The sequence below is a fragment of the Canis lupus genome, chromosome 6 (genome assembly GCF_048164855.1).
Source record: "Canis lupus baileyi chromosome 6, mCanLup2.hap1, whole genome shotgun sequence".
Taxonomy (NCBI): Eukaryota; Metazoa; Chordata; class Mammalia; order Carnivora; family Canidae; genus Canis; species Canis lupus.
The window spans coordinates 641,908-658,297 of record NC_132843.1 but is presented as its reverse complement, the minus strand read 5'-3'; the positions used below and the strand labels follow the sequence as shown (position 1 = coordinate 658,297).

The window sequence follows — 16,390 nt, the reverse complement described above, 5'->3', positions numbered from 1 at the left end:
ATGGTCACACCGTCCCTCAGGGCGTGTCTGCTTGCCCTGTTTTCATCAAACTCCTAAAGATCTATTCATACCCACATCCACCGGTTGCTTTTCTGTGAGAATCCTTTGATGTTTCTTAATCTCTTTAATTTTTCAGGTCTTGACCTAAGGTGTATCCTCTGTTCTGCCCTTTGGCTTTCAAGGATTTTCAGGAGTTCTTTTTTGTTTTGAATCCTATGCCTTAGTGTCTTGTGTCACTTTGTTGCTTTCACAAAGTGTTTGTGTGCTCGCGGTGATGCTCGGGGGTGGCTGGACACAGTGCGTGAGTGTCTTGGGGTGCAGATGAGAATCTGAGGCCCAGAATCAGAGTCCCTGTGCCCACCGCAGCCTCCTGACTGCCTTTACTCCACTGCACACCCTGCTCTCACCGCAAAAGTCACTGGAAACTAAACCTCACAGCCAAACATTTGTTTCAATGAGCCTCCACCAAACCGTGGGCAGAACATTGAGTAAGACCACTGTGATCTGGTTTTGTGATCTTCTAGGACATTCCCCATGAGCGGCCTCACTTTCCTGATGATGTAAAATGAGAAGTTTGGATGAGATTATTAAGGATCCTTCCGTAATAATTACGATGGTAGTAAAAGTAATAATGACAGTAGTAATAATAGTAGCTGACGTTTATTGGGCACTTGCCATGTGTCAATGCTAAGTATTTTACGTTGTCTGAGGAAAATGCAGTGTTTCTGTTTTATTGTCACTCAACACTTGCGATGCCACATGTGGCGGCAGTGGGGAGTTCTCTGACTGACTCTGTAACACTGGTGGGGCATCTTACAATTCAGTTCAATTCTGACACCATCCACCCAGAGGTAGGGTCAGGTTCTGCAGGTTGAGGGCCCAGTCACACAAGACCACCCCCACAGCAGACCCCCCACAAGTCCAGGTTGTCATCTGTGCTTCTGATCCACTGGCCGTCAATCAGAAGTTCCAAGTCTCACTGCTTGGCTTCCATTAATCCTCTAGAGCAGCTCACAGAACTCAGGAAACCAATTCTAGATTTCTGCTATTACAAAGTGTATCAAAGGGTATGAATGAACAGACCGATGAAAAGGTATGTAGGATGAAGTCTGGAAGCGTCCTGAACACAGGAACTCTGTTCCTGTGGAGGTTGCGGTGTGCCACCCTCCTGACACATGGACGTGCTCTTGTTCACCAACCTGGAGGCTCTTCAAATCCCATCCTTGTGGGATTTTTATAGAGCCTTCATCAGATAGCCATGATCCATCATTAACCCCACTTCTAGCTCCCCTGCCCTCTCTGGAGAATGGGGATGGAGGGTTGGGGCAGGGGCTAAACGTCCCATCCAAGCCTCTAATCATGGTTTGGCTTTGCTGGTGACCAGCTCCCATTCAGGAACCCACCAAAAGGTGTCTCTTTAGAACAAAAGATGCTCCTATTACTCTGGAGATTACAAGGGTTTTAAGAGTTCTACATCAGGAATTAAGATCAAAGACTAAATATTAGCAGGAAGTGGGTGCAGAGCCCAGTGTATATAACTCCTATTATGTCACATATGTCTATATCTCATTCTTTAATGCCACCCAGGAATGCTCTGAATGTCATCTGAATGAAGAGCGCTGGTGCATCGGCCGTCCCATCACCAGGGGAACAGGCTGCTGCCTTACTTGGAGCAGGAGGATAAACTCACATTTGAAAGGCACTAACATCCTTGGATAAAATATGGATAAAATATTCATCTTGGATAGAATATCTCATTCTTTAATTCTTTAAGATTCTTTAATCCCCTCTACAAACATAAAGTAAGGATTTCTCAAGTTAAGCAACTCGCTCAAAGGGAGGAGAGTGGACGATGGGGTGACTGGGTGATGGATACTGAGCGGGGCACTTGACAGGATGAGCACTGGGTGTTAGACTATATGTTGGCAAATTGAATTTAAATAAAAAATTTAAAAAAAACACACACAAAAACCCCAAAACTCACTCAAAGCCACAGAGCCTGGAAATGATGGAGCTAGGGTTCAAACCCAAGAACACCGGCTCCAAAGTCCCTGCTTTTCACCAGCTAGAGGAGAAGACAGAGACCCGGCTTTGGAGTCCAGCAGATCTAGTCTGAGGACTGACTGTGTTGTTTACTGGCTGTGTGACCCCCCCAGCTACTTTCAGGCACCTGTTTTCCTGCCCGTTATGCTGAGTGAAGTCAGTTGGAGAAGGACAAACAGTGTATGGTCTCATTCATTTGGGGAATATAAATAATAGTGAAAGGGAATATAAGGGAAGGGAGAAAAATTTGTGGGAAATATCAGAAAGGGAGACAGAACATGAAGACTCCTAACTCTGGGAAACGAACTAGGGGTGGTGGAAGGGGAGGAGGTCGGGGGGTGGGGGTGACTGGGTGGTGGGCACTGAGGGGGGCACTTGACGGGATGAGCACTGGGTGTTATTCTGTATGTTGGCAAATTGAACACCAATAAAAAATAAATTTATTAAAAAAAAAAAAAAAGAATAGGAGTGATGACTGCACAAGGTCGTCAGTCTGCCTGGGCCGCCATAACGCAATACCAGTTACCACTTACTTTCTCAGCGTCTTGGAGGCTACACGTTCAAGGCCAAGATGTCAGCAGGGTTGTTTCTCCCAAAGCCTCTCCCCTGGGCTTCACACGGCCCCTTGCTCCATCCTCATGTGAGCTTTCCTGTGTGCTCACGCATGTCTGTGTCCCAACCTCCTGTTTTTATAAGGATGCAGATGATACTGGGTTAGGACCTGCCCAGGAGGACTTAATCACTTCTTTAAAGACCCTGTGTCCAAACACAGTCACATTCTGAGGTACTGGAGGGTTTAGGACCTGAACTTAACGAATGGAGAGGAACACAATTCAGCCATAACAAGAGAGTTTTGTGCATCTTCAAGGGCATCGTCTTGTGTGCAGAGCCTCACCTAGTGTAGGCACCCCATTAATTTGAGGTCCTTCCCCTCCCTGACAGTTCTGACTTCACATCCACCCCTTTATTCCTGGGTAATGACGAGATGCGATGCTGTTGGCAGCAGGCGAGTGAGCACTGGGTGGAATCTGTCTGTTTGGCAGCTATTTCTAGACTGGAAAAAAAAAAATCTCTCCCTCATTTTAGATCACTTGTGGCAGGGTTTATAGTCATTGAGTTAACACTGGAGGCCTTGAAGTATTGGAAAAATAAATTATGATAAATCACAATCCTTCAAGCTTGCACGACATATTTTATCCAAGGATGTTAGTGCCTTTCAAATGTGAGTTTATCCTCCTGCTCCAAGTAAGGCAGCAGCCTGTTCCCCTGGTGATGGGACGGCCGACGCACCAGCGCTCTTCATTCAGATGACAGCAGACACCCTGCTGCCGCGTCCCCAAGCGTCCTGTGTTTACTTCTGGCCTCCTGCCTCTTCCTGGGAGCCCAGCTTTCCAAAGTCACAGGGTAGAGGTGAGCTGCCTGCAGGAGCCCAGAGCGTGGAGACACCACCTTAGAGCCATTGAGTTTGTGCAGATCCTAGCATGGGGTGGCAAACATGAAAAGAAATGTTGGAGCCTTTTTAGGGACAGACGGAGTCCTGGGAAGACACACCAAGGACCCCCAGACTGTCACCAGGGTCATAGTAGCTGCTGCTGACAAGTGCCTGTCAGGTGCCCGGCACCACCTCCCACCTGCACACCAGCCCAGAGGCCTTCAGGGTCCCTGCCCTTCAGACCCGCAGCCTAGGCTCTGACGCTCAACAACCGGCCTGTAGCCACAGAGCCTGCAGCCCACCTGGCCGAGGACACCCCCTAGTGGCGCCGGGCAGGTAGGGGCGCCGCCTCCTAGGTCAGACCTGAGGTGACCTCGCCCCTTCAAACATCCAGAGGACGAGGGAAGCACAGCTCCACCCTGGGATGCCGGCAGCAGGCGCCCTGGAGACGGGGGAGTCCTTCTCCGGGGGCGGCCTGAGGCTGCAAAGGGAAGCAAGCTAGAAAGTGGACTGATACCTTGTTGTTCCCTTGAGTGGGCTCGCTTGCTGCGCTGTTAAGGGAGGCAGGGGGAGATGGGGAGAGAGTGTGATCTAGTGTCAGAGCACCCTCCCTTTATTACTTTTCTTTCTGGTTACAAAATTGTGGTCACAGAAAGCAGAGAAAATTATAAAGGATAAAAGTGTAATCTTTAAAAAAAAATTTTTTTTATTTACTCATGAGACACAGAGAGGCAGAGACACAGGCGGAGGGAGAAGCAGGCTCCATGTGGGGAGCCCGATGCAGGACTAGATCCTGGGACCCTGGGATTATGCCCTGAGCTGAAGGCAGACACCCCACTGCTGAGCCACCTGGGTGTCCCTATAATGTCTGTAATCTACCACGTGCAGATAACCATCAAAATGTTGAATCCCTACCCTTCCAGTATCTTTCCTGTACAATTTTAAGATAAAAAGGGATCATACCTGGCATCATTAGTAACCTTTCATCTCTTGCTGCTATGTCATGCGCCTTTTCCAGTATCTTTAAAGGTCCTCCTCGCCTTCTCCCCCACTGAGTGATGAACCATAATCTAATTAGGCTTTCCCCTTTGGGCATCAGGATGGCTGAGGGGTCCTTCCTTGGATTATCTCCCCTGTTAGGATATCCCATCAGGATCCTCCAACAGCAGAACGGGGTATCTAGTTCGGGGCATTGATGCTATTTACGTACCGCTCACTCTGTTAATTATTATTTCTAATAATAACCAACTCTATCGAATATCAGTCTTAGATACATCTGATGTCAACTAGCAGTGGTCTGAACAGTGTCACGTCAGCATTCATAGCACCTCCATCCTTTTGTCCTCCCAACAGAAGCAGTTCACATGTGTCAGAAGCCTTTTGTTCTGGAAATGAATATTAGAGAAAGATGATTCATCTTGGGAATGGTGGGTGCAGCCCAGTGTTAGTTATTTACACCCGCGTCCATACGTGATCTCTATGCAAGCACATGTGTCGGAGCAGAAGGGCCCCAAAGCACACCACACCAGGGATATAAAAATTCCTTTAGCAATAAGATGTTTTGAAGGAAATTGATAGAGAGCTACACACAATGGGGCCCCAAGGTGGATCAGTAGTTGAGCGCCTGCCTTCGGCTCAGGGTGTGACCCCGGGGCTTGGGATCGAGTCCTGCATCTGGCTCCCTGCATGGAGCCTGCTTCTCCCTCTGCCAATCTCTCTGGCTCTCTCTGTGTCTCTCATGAATAAATAAGTAAAATCTTAAAAAAAAAAAAAGCAAATGTCCTGTAGCAAACAAAAATTACTTGCAAATTCACAAAACAGTATGTTGGTTTTTTAACTTTGCTATTGCCTCAAATTATTATTTGTCAATTTCAGGAGAATGATAGGAGCTCCTACCTGAAAAAAACGTTGGTTGAGTGGGAAGTCCAGTGTGTGACACACAAAATCACACTCTGTTCCTCATCTTTTACTAGTCACGAGTTTACTGAAGACCCCAGAGGAGCCACTTTCCGTTAAAAAATCCCCTTAAAGCAATCTGTCTCTGAAACATGGGAACAGAAAAGTGGTGGGGACATTCTATCAGGAGAAATTGTTTGTAATCTCACTCTGTCATCACGATCATCTATGGAGTTTGGATAAGTCTCCCTACCTTATTTGGACCTTGATTCCCTCATCTGTAGAAAAAGAAGTTCATGTTGATTTGTAATTTTTAACTTGTGTTTGGAAGGTGTTTTGTTGTCCCATAGATACTTGATTTGAACTGAAAGTATATTTTTAACTTCTAAGAATTATAACCAACGCCCCCCCCACTCTCAAATGGGTTGTTTCTCAAATCTTAACATATTAAAACTCTCAATGTGTTCATCTTATTTTTAGCTTATCTCAAAGTTTATTCTGACATCTTTTTTTTTAACTTAAAAATAACCTGAGATTGTCAATGTGAACTTTTAAAAAAAAAGCTGTTAACACATTTGCCATAACTTAACCTCTGAGACTCGGATTTTCTCAGTAACCTACAATTAAGGGATGCCTGTGGGGCTCAGTGGTTGAGCATCTGCCTCCGGCTCAAGTCATGATCTCAGGGTCCCGGGATCGAGTCCCACATCGGCTCCCTGCTCAGGGGGGAGCCTGCTTCTCCCTCTCACTCTGCTCCCTACCCCTGCTCATGCTCTCTCTGTTGCTCTGCACTTTCTTTCAAATAAATAAATAAGATCTTTAAAAATAATAAGACAATTAAAATTTAGAAGTAAACTATTTCTAAACTATTAGAAACTCTTAACATAATCAAGTTCAGACAATCATGGATTGTCTCTTTATAATGCAATGGTTAGAATTTTACTAAAAATGAGTAAATTAAATAGCATAGTCCAGGGACTGTTGTGTCAATGTTCGATAATTACTAGCAGTTCTCTGTTGTGTGTATTGGTTTCCTGCAAGATTTGTTTTCAACACCTTCGGCAACACTACCTCTGAACCCTTCAGACTTAATATTCTGTATAATAACACTTTGACATGTAAAGCAAAATATATTTGAGACCCTCCAGACATAATAGTATATACTAATTACCACTAATGGCTTTAGTAAAAGGCAGATGATTAAAATAGTAAAATAAGTAAATGATAACCATTACAGAAGAAATGGAGGCAGTATCCTAATTAATGAACTTGCTAATTAACTTTTCCCACTGTTTGGCTGTCAGCTGAAACCCATTATTGTATATTTGGGAAGAAGACTAAAGGCTAGCCTATGCACCAGAAGATTTCTACCCCGGGGGACTTCGGGGAATAAGTTTCAGGTGATTGCTCAATCGATCATTCTAAATTAAATTACTAAGGATGACTCCAGACTTGGCTTAGAAAAACTTTGCTGGTATTTGCATTTCACCTTCCTTCCTTCCTTTGTTTTGTTTTATAAAAAAAAAAAACCACCCAACACGTTTAGTGAAGAAGAGCTTCAAGGAATTGCCGAAGCTCAAGTAGTCAGGGTTATCAGGAAGCTGTTTTCAGGAGCAAATTCACCCTATAACAATAAACATAGTGAAGCATTGCGTAGAATTCCTTCCTAGGCCTGATGTCCCTGGACGGAACAGGTGCCCCTCATTTGATTACCTTTTTTTTCTTTTTCGGGAGTCAGATGATGCTGGGTATGCGACCTAACATGGCATAGACTCCAGTGGCTTCTCCTTTACTAATACTCTTCCAGGGGTGGTTGGAAATCAGCCTCCGTCTCTCTTTTCCTTGGGGAAGGGGGTATCGGCTCATTCCCTTTTTTATTGATGAATAAAATTCCGTTGTGTAGATGGACCACAGTTGATTCATCAACTTACTGAAAGACATCTTGGTTGCTCCCCAGCTTTGGCAGCTACAAATAAGCTGCTATAAACATCCATGAACGGGTTTTCGTGTGGCTATAAGTCTTCAGCTCCACTTAGTAAACACCAGGAATCAACATTGCTGAATCACATGGTAAGAATATGTTTAGTTTGGTAAGAAACTACCAAACCATTTTCCCGTTTGTACCATTATGTATCACAGAAATAAATGTATGGGTTTTTTTTTAAAAGATTTTATTTATTTATTCATGAGAGACACAGAGAGAGGCAGAGACACAGGTGGCGGGAGAAGTAGGCTCCTCGCAGGAAGTCCGATGTGGGACTCGATCCCACCACCCCAGGGTCACGCCCCGAGCCGAAGGCAGACACTCAACCACTGAGCCACCCAGGAGCCCCCATAGTGGTTGTTTTAATTTGCATTTTTCTAATGACATATGATGTGGAACATCCTCGTATATGCTTGTTTGCCATCTGCATGTCTTCTTTGGTGAGGTATCTGTTAATGTCTGGTCCATTTTTTAATCAGGTCATTTATCAATATAGCTTTTGCAAATATTTTCTCCCAGTCTGTGGCTTATCTCATTCTCTTGAGGCATCGAGATTTTAAAGTGGTTCCAATGTGCAACTGAGTTTGAGAATCAATGGGTTAAAATGTCAAGGGCACCTGAAGAGGGTGAGGATGACACTGCGGTGGGAGGTGAGGGAAAAGCCGAGTCACTGATCAGGGGCACACACTCTCCAAAGCTGGTTCCCAGGCTGCTGGCACAGAGGTTCCCTCTGTCCTTCCCAACAGCCAGACTTGAGACTGGGTCTGTCCCAGCATCTCTGGAGCATCTGGTGACCCTGGGGCTGCAAATAAGTACATGACTCCTTGGCCCTTCTCCTTTTTTAAAAGGATTATTTATTTATTTATTTGATAGAGAGCAAGCAGGGGGAGGAGCAGAGGCAGAGAGGGAGAAGCAGGCTCCCACCCCCGAGCAGGGAGCCTATTGAGGGACTTGATCCCAGGACCCTGAACTGAAAGCAGAGGCTCAACCACTAAGCCACCCAGGTGCCCCTTGGTCTTCCTCCTTTTAATCAATGTGAGCTATGGCTTCTTTAAAAAGTTCAAAAGAATGAGATGCAATCCAAACTAGAAGTCCTAACGACGAGGGTTAAGGAGGTGGAAGAACGAGTGAGTGACATAGAAGACAAGTTGATGACAAAGAGGGAAACTGAGGAAAAAAGAGACAATTAAAAGACCATGAAGATAGATTAAGGGAAATAAGCGACAGCCTGAGGAAGAAGAACCTATGTTTAATTGGGGTTCCTGAGGGCGCCAAAAGGGACAGAGGGCCAGAATATGTATTTGAGCAAATCATAGCTGAAAACTTTCCTAATCTGGGAAGGGAAACAGGCATTCAGATCCAGGAAATAGATCCCCCCCTAAAATCAATAAAAACCGTTCAACACTCGACATTTAATAGTTAAGCTTGCAAATTCCAAAGATAAAGAGAAAATCCTTAAAGCAGCAAGAGAAAAGAAATCCCTGACTGTCATGGGGAGGAGTATTAGGGTAACAGCAGACCTCTCCACAGAGACCTGGCAGGCCAGAAAGGGCTGGCAGGATATATTCAGGGTCCTAAATGAGAAGAACATGCAACCAAGAATACTTTATCCAGCAAGGCTCTCATTCAAAATGGAAGGAGAGATAAAGAGCTTCCAAGACAGGCAGGAACTGAAAGAATATGTGACCTCCAAACCAGCTCTGCAAGAAATTTTAAGGGGGACTCTTAAATTCCCCTTTAAGAAGAAGTACAGTGGAACAATCCACAAAAACAAGGACTGAATAGATATCATGATGACACTAAACTCATATCTCTCAATAGTAACTCTGAACGTGAACGGGCTTAATGACCCCATCAAAAGGCGCAGGGTGTCAGACTGGATAAAAAAGCAGGACCCATCTATTTGCTGTCTACAAGAGACTCATTTTAGACAGAAGGACACCTACAGCCTGAAAATAAAAGGTTGGAAAACCATTTACCATTCGAATGGTCCTCAAAAGAAAGTAGGGGTAGCCATCCTTATATCAGATAAACTAAAATTTACCCCGAAGACTGTAGTGAGAGATGAAGAGGGACACTATATCACTCTTAAAGGATCTATCCAACAAGGGGACTTAACAATCCTCAATATATATGCCCCGAGAGAGCTCCCAAATATATCCATCAATTAATAACGAAAGTGAAGAAATACTTAGATAATAATACACTTATACTTGGTGACTTCAATCTAGCTCTTTCTATACTCGATAGGTCTTCTAAGCCCAACATCTCCAAAGAAACGAGAGCTTTAAATGATACACTGGATTTATCCCTGGGACACAAGGCTGGTTCAACACTCGTAAAACAAACAATGTGATTGATCATATCAGCAAGAGAAAAACCAAGAACCATATGATCCTCTCATTAGATGCAGAGAAAGCATTTGACAAAATACAGCATCCATTCCTGATCAAAACTCTTCAGAGTGTAGGGATAGAGGGAACATTCCTCGACATCTGAAAAGCCATCTATGAAAAGCCCACAGCAAATATCATTCTCAATCGGGAAGCACTGGGAGCCTTTCCCCTAAGATCAGGAACAAGACAGGGATGTCCACTCTCACCACTGCTATTCAACATAGTACTGGAAGTCCTAGCCTCAGCAATCAGACAACAAAAAGACATTAAAGGCATTCAAATAGGCAAAGAAGAAGTCAAACTCTCCCTCTTCGCAGATGACATGATACTGTACATAGAAAACCCAAAAGACTCCACCCCAAGATTGCTAGAACTCATACAGCAATTCGGCAAAGTGGCAGGATACAAAATCAATGCCCAGAAATCAGTGGCATTTCTATACACTAACAATGAGACTGAAGAAAGAGAAATTAAGGAGTCAATCCCATTTACAATTGCACCCAAAAGCATAAGATACCTAGGAATAAACCTAACCAAAGAGGTAAAGGATCTATACCCTAAAAACTATAGAAGACTTCTGAAAGATATCGAGGAAGACACAAAGAGATGGAAAAATATTCCATGCTCATGGATTGGCAGAATTAATATTGTGAAAATGTCCATGTTACCCAGGGCAATGTACACGTTTAATGCAATCCCTATCAAAATACCATGGACTTTCTTCAGAGAGTTAGAACAAATTATTTTAAGATTTGTGTGGAATCAGAAAAGACCCCGAATAGCCAGGGGGATTTTAAAAAAGAAAACCATAGCTGGGGGCATCACAATGCCAGATTTCAGGTTGGACTACAAAGCTGTGGTCATCAAGACAGTGTTACTGGCACAAAAACAGACACATAGATCAGTGGAACAGAATAGAGAACCCAGAAGTGGACCCTGAACTTTATGGTCAACTAATATTCGATAAAGGAGGAAAGACTATCCATTGGAAGAAAGACAGTCTCTTCAATAGATGGTGCTGGGAAAATTGGACATCCACATGCAGAAGAATGAAACTAGTCCACTGTCTTGCACCAGACACAAAGATAAACTCAAAACGGATGAAAGATCTAAATGTGAGACAAGATTCCATCAAAATCCTAGAGGAGAACACAGGCAACACCCTTTTTGAACTCGGCCACAGTAACTTCTTGCAAGATACATCCACGAAGGCAAGAGAAACAAAAGCAAAAATGAACTATTGGGACTTCATCAAGATAAGAAGCTTTTGCACAGCAAAGGATACAGTCAACAAAACTCAAAGACAACCTACAGAATGGGAGAAGATATTTGCAAATGACGTATCAGATACAGGGCTAGTTTCCAAGATCTATAAAGAACTTCTTAAACTCAACACCAAAGAAACATACAATCCAATCATGAAATGGGCAAAAGACATGAAGAGAAATCTCACAGAGGAAGACATAGACATGGCCAACATGCACATGAGAAAATGCTCTGCATCACTTGGCATCAGGGAAATACAAATCAAAACCACAACGAGATACCACCTCACACCAGTGAGAATGGGGAAAATTAACAAGGCAGGAAACCACAAATGTTGGAGAGGATGCGGAGAAAAGTGAACCCTCCTGCACTGTTGGTGGGAATGTGAACTGGTGCAGCCACTCTGGAAAACTGTGTGGAGGTTCCTCAAAGAGTTAAAAATAGACCTGCCCTATGACCCAGCAGTGCACTGTTGGGGATTTACCCCAAAGACTCAGATGCAATGAAACGCCGGGACACCTGCACCCCGATGTTTCTAGCAGCAATGTCCACAATAGCCAAACTGTGGAAGGAGCCTCGGTGTCCATCGAAAGATGATGGATAAAGAAGATGTGGTATATGTACACAATGGAATATTCCTCAGCCATTAGAAACGACAAATACCCACCATGTGCTTCGACGTGGATGGAACTGGAGGGTATTATGCTGAGTGAAGTAAGTCAATCGGAGAAGGACAAACAGTGTATGTTCTCATTCATTTGGGGAATATAAATAATAGTGAGAGGGAATATAAGGGAAGGGAGAAGAAATGTGTGGGAAATATCCGAAAGGGAGACAGAACATGAAGACTCCTAACTCTGGGAAACGAACGAGGGGTGGTGGAAGGGGAGGAGGGCGGGGGGTGGGGGTGAATGGGTGACGGGCACTGAGGGGGGCACTTGATGGGATGAGCACTGGGTGTTATTATGTATGTTGATAAATTGAACACCAATAAAAAATAAATTTATTAAATAAATAAATAAAATAATATAAAATAAAATTTTCATAGATGGGGATGCCTGGGTAGCTCAGCGGTTTAGTGCCCGTCTTCAGGCCAGGTTGTGTTCCTGGGGCCCCAGGATTGAGCCCTAGGATCGAGTCCCACATCCGACTCCCTGCATGGAGCCTGCTTCTCCCTCTGCCTGTGTCTCTGCCTCTCTCTCTCTCTGTCTCTCATGAATAAATAAGTCAATAAATCTTTTTAAAAAAAGTTCAAAAGAGACAATGAAAAGCTGTTCTCTTCTGTCTCATTCCTGATCCCAAACTTTCATACATTTCTCTTTTTAGTTGTCGTGTTGATTAGTTCTGTATTGCTAAATAATATACTTTACCCATGTTTTCGGTGGTTTGTTGTTGTTATTGTGGCTCACTTGGTTGTTTAGGAAAAAGTGAACAGGAGAGAGAGAAAGGAGTGATGTATACCGGGAAGGCAAATCTGCTTGCCTGCCCATTAAAACCATCTGATATCATGCTATATATTTATTTTTTTATGAACCCTTAATACCTTCCTTACTAGAAAGAAGCATCGGGTCAGCATCTGTATTTGATTTTGACAAGAATCATCATTTTTAAAGGAGCTCATATTCATTATCCTTTAGCTTCAAGTGCTTGTGTTCATCACCTGTCCTTTCTCATCCCTTTGACTTCAGCAGGATCTCTCAACTTAGGAGGAGAATATTTAGTTTCTTCTTCCTTCTCCGCATCCATGTCCCAACATCTTCCTACTGAATCTTTTCTTATGTATCCAAGTTGATGACCTCTGTTTTGTTTGCAGCATGTTTCCTTGTAGGTTGATTCTAAGAGTTAAAAACTAGTAAGTAGCATTTACATGATGAATTTGTAAGAACAAACAAACCGAAACCAAACCAAACCAGACCAAAACTCCTGTCCTGGCCAACTCGTGTCCTGTCCTTTATTCTCCACTGCAGCCCCGTCGGAACTTGGGCTCACAAGTGTAGGGCCAGCAGAGGAGGGTGGGAGGGCAGGGAGACAGGAACTAACTGCCCACTTTTCTCCACACCGACGGGCTCCTGTTTCTTACGCAAACCTCCTAGTAATTACACAGTTTGGGTTTCTCCCTCCTGGCTTGTCGACCAGCTGGGGCCTCGTCTGGGGTCTGGGGGCCTCCTCATCTGCCCCCTCCTGGTTCCCGCCGTCCGTACCTTCTAGGCGGAGACCCCCTCGCTATCATCTCAGTGCCACCTCAGTGGGAGCGGCGGTGAACGCCGGCTCGGCCACACCTTGGGACATGTCTCTGCAGCCACCTCCGTGGGATGTGAGGCCTGGAAGCATTGGGACTTCTGCGCTGGGCTGGAGACTTTGCCTGAATAACTTGCCACTTGGGTGGGGGAAGAGCAAACTAGGATAGTGTGAAGCCACCTGCTTGGTTGGTTGCCTTGGTGGCCCTCCCTCGCAAGTTCCACCTGGGGAGGTTGAGGGAGAAGAGGGGAGCTGTGATGCTGGGGGAGTGATGGGGTCGGGCAGAAAGGTAGTCGCCAGGTTGGCAGCGCCCCGCAGCTCGGCTTAGCCGGACGGCCAGGAGCCAAGTCATGCCACCACTGCCGTCCACGGGGCCCCATACTTGCTCGGTCACGCGGGCAAAGGACTCGGGAGTTGTCTGGGCGGGGAGAGCAGACGCAGCGCTTTTGGGGGGGGTGCACTGCTGTAGTCCCCTTGTCCTTTACCCCTGCTCAGAGGGGCCCCGACCATCTCCTTTCTCTCAGCAGCCCAGGAAATGACCTCCATGATGTCATTTTTATTTTTTAATAGTAAATTTATTTTTTATTGGTGTTCAATTTGCCAACATACAGAATAACACCCAGTGCTCATCCCAGCAAGTGCCCCCCTCAGTGCCCGTCACCCATTCACCCCCACCCCCGCCCTCCTCCCCTTCCACCACCCCTCGTTCGTTTCCCAGAGTTAGGAGTCTTTATGTTCTGTCTCCTTTTCTGATATTTCCCGCACATTTCTTCTCCCTTCCCTTATATTCCCTTTCACTATCATTTATATTCCCCAAATGAATGAGAACATATAATGTTTGTCCTTCTCCGACTGACTTACTTCACTCAGCATAATGCCCTCCAGTTCCATCCACGTCGAAGCAAATGGTGGGTATTTGTCGTTTCTAATGGCTGAGGAATATTCCATTGTACACATAGACCACATCGTCTTTATCCATTCATCTTTTGATGGACACCGAGGCTCCTTCCACAGTTTGGCTATTGTGGCCATTGCTGCTAGAAACATCGGGGTGCAGGTGTCCCGGCGTTTCATTGCATCTGAGTCTTTGGGCTAAATCCCCAGCAGTGCAATTGCTGGGTCGTAGGGCAGGTCTATTTTTAACTGTTTGAGGAACCTCCACACAGTTTTCCAGAGTGGCTGCACCAGTTCACATTCCCACCAACAGTGCAGGAGGGTTCCCATTTCTCCGCATCCTCTCCAACATTTGTGGTTTCCTGCCTTGTTAATTTTCCCCATTCTCACTGGTGTGAGGTGGTATCTCATTGTGGTTTTGATTTGTATTTCCCTGATGGCAAGTGATGCAGAGCATTTTCTCATGTGCATGTTGGCCATGTCTATGTCTTCCTCTGTGAGATTTCTCTTCATGTCTTTTGCCCATTTCATGATTGGATTGATTGTTTTTTTTGGTGTTGAGTTTAATAAGTTCTTTATAGATCTTGGAAACTAGCCCTTTATCTGATCTGTCATTTGCAAATATCTTCTCCCATCCTGTAGGTTGTCTTTGAGTTTTGTTGACTGTATCCTTTGCTGTGCAAAAGCTTCTTATCTTGATGAAGTCCCAATAGTTCATTTTTGCTTTTGTTTCTCTTGCCTTCGTGGATGTATCTTGCAAGAAGTTACTGTGGCCGAGTTCAAAAAGGGTGTTGCCTGTGTTCTCCTCTAGGATTTTGATGGAATCTTGTCTCACATTTAGATCTTTCATCCGTTTTGAGTTTATCTTTGTGTCTGGTGCAAGACAGTGGACTAGTTTCATTCTTCTGCATGTGGATGTCCAATTTTCCCAGCACCATCTATTGAAGAGACTGTCTTTCTTCCAATGGATAGTCTTTCCTCCTTTATCGAATATTAGTTGACCATAAAGTTCAGGGTCCACTTCTGGGTTCTCTATTCTGTTCCACTGATCTATGTGTCTGTTTTTGTGCCAGTACCACACTGTCTTGATGACCACAGCTTTGTAGTACAACCTGAAATCTGGCATTGTGATGCCCCCAGCTATGGTTTTCTTTTTTAAAATCCCCCTGGCTATTCGGGGTCTTTTCTGATTCCACACAAATCTTAAAATAATTTGTTCTAACTCTCTGAAGAAAGTCCATGGTATTTTGATAGGGATTGCATTAAACGTGTACATTGTCCTGGGTCATGATGTCATTTTTAAGGTGCCAGGAACAGTTCCCCCAAATAATCAGGGTGATGCCTGGCCTCTCCCAACCAGGGCCCCAGTTCAGATCCCATGGTTAGAGACAAGGCTTAAAACATGGACCTCCTGGGCAGCCCAGGTGGCTCAGCGGTTTAGTGCCGCCTTCAGCCCAGGACAGGATTCTGGAGACCCGGGATCAAGTCCCATGTCGGGCTCCCTGCATGGAGCCTGCTTCTCCCTCTGCCTGTGTCCCTGTGTCTCTGCCTCTCTCTCCCTCTGTGTCTCTCGTGAATAAATAAATAAAATCTAAAAAAAAAAAAAAAAACCCACAGACCTCCTGGGCTGTACCAGTGGGTGAGCACCTGCCCTGGGCTCAGGGTGTGACCCTGGGGTCCTCGGACTGAGTCCTGCATTGGGCTCCCTGCTCGGTAGGAGGCCTGCTTCTCCCTCTCCCTGTGTTCTCTCTCTGTCTCTCTCTGTCTCTGTCTCTCTCTCTCAGATAAATAAGTAAAATCTTAAAAACCCTATAAAAACAAAATAAAACAAAAACCCAAAAGCCCCATAGAGCTCCTGAGAGAGGGAAGCTGGCCGGACCTACATCCTCATGTGGGGAAAAGTAGGAGTGTCTGAATAGTTGAGAGGACATTGCAGAGAAAGAAAAGGAGCAAAGAGTGAGTTCTGAGCTGCACAGATGGATGTTCTTCACCGTTTCCTGAGCCTGGCTATTCCCCCCTTGTCCCCTACCTGCACCCACCACTCCCACGTGGCCCTTTCTGGGGGCATGTTGCTCAGAGTTATGGGGGAGAATAAGGGACAGGGGTGGGTTGGCAGAGGAGAGCCATCTGGGGAAAGAGGAGGGAGGGCAGGCAGGGGGTGGCCAGGAGAGAGTGGGAGGCAGGACCGATGGAAGATGGGATAGGTCCCAAACCGGAAAGCCAGAAGGTGAGGGAGCTCTC

The 16,390-nt window shown here is 45.2% G+C and overlaps 1 protein-coding gene across 4 annotated transcripts in view; it reads left to right on the top strand.

The window, feature by feature from the left end:
- MAPK4 (mitogen-activated protein kinase 4) overlaps nucleotides 1-16,390 on the top strand; it is a 147,814-nt gene that overhangs the window by 63,031 nt on the left and 68,393 nt on the right. The gene's annotated exons all lie outside the window — the stretch shown is intronic.